The following is a 1,353-nucleotide window of genomic DNA, read 5'->3' on the forward strand; positions in this document are numbered from 1 at the left end:
GGTATTTCTATATCACTCTATAATTGATGTATTGATCAATATTTTAACAGTGGTATTTCTATATCTCTCTACAATTGATGTATTGATCACTATTTTAACAGTGGTATTTCTATATCACTCTACAATTGATATATTGGACACTATTGGTATTTCTATATCGCTCTACAATTGATGTATAGAGCTTTTTTAACAGCGGTATTTCTATATTGTTCTACAATTGATGTATTATGCACTATTTTAACAGTGGTACTTCTATTTCGCTCTATAATTGATGTATTGGACACTATTTTAACAGTGGTATTTCTATATCGCTCTATAATTGATGTATTGGACACTATTTTAACAGTGGTATTTCTATATCGCTCTATAATTGATGTATTGGCACTATTTTAACACTGGTATTTCTATATCACTCTTCAATTGATGTATTGAGCACTATTTTAACAGTGGTACTTCTATATCACTCTTCAATTGATGTATTGAGCACTATTTTAACAGTGGTACTTCTATATCGCTCTACAATTGATGTATTGGACACTATTTTAACAGTGGTATTTCTATATCGCTCTATAATTGATGTATTGAGCACTATTTTAACAGTGGTATTTCTATATCACTCTTCAATTGATGTATTGGACACTATTTTAACAATGGTATTTCTATATCGCCCTACAATTGATGTATTGAGCACTATTGTAACAGTGGTATTTCTATATCGCTCTATAATTGATGTATTGGACACTATTTTAACAGTGGTATCTCTATATTTCTCTACAATTGATATATTGAACACTATTTAAACAATGATATTTCTATATCTCTCTATAATTGATACATTGGACACTATTTTAACAGTGGTATTTTTATATCTCTCTATAATTGATGTATTGAGCACTATTTTAACACTGGTATCTCTATATTTCTCTACAATTGATGTATTGAGCACTATTCTAACAGTGGTATTTCTATATCACTCTATAATTGATACATTGGACACTATTTTAACAGTGGTATTTTTATATCTCTCTATAATTGATGTATTGAGCACTATTGTAACAGTGGTATTTCTATATCGCTCTATAATTGATGTATTGGACACTATTTTAACACTGGTATCTCTATATTTCCCTACAATTGATGTATTGAGCACTATTTTAAAAGTGGTATTTCTATATCACTCTAAAATTGATGTATTGATCAATATTTTAACAGTGGTATTTCTATATCGCTGTACAATTGATGTATTGGACACTATTTTAACACTGGTATTTTTATATTGCCCTACAATTGATATATTGGACACTATTTAACACTGGTATCTCTATATCTCTGTAAAATTGACGTATTGAGCAC

Source organism: Lottia gigantea (assembly GCF_000327385.1).
Source record: "Lottia gigantea unplaced genomic scaffold LOTGIsca_36, whole genome shotgun sequence".
NCBI lineage: Eukaryota > Metazoa > Mollusca > Gastropoda > Lottiidae > Lottia > Lottia gigantea.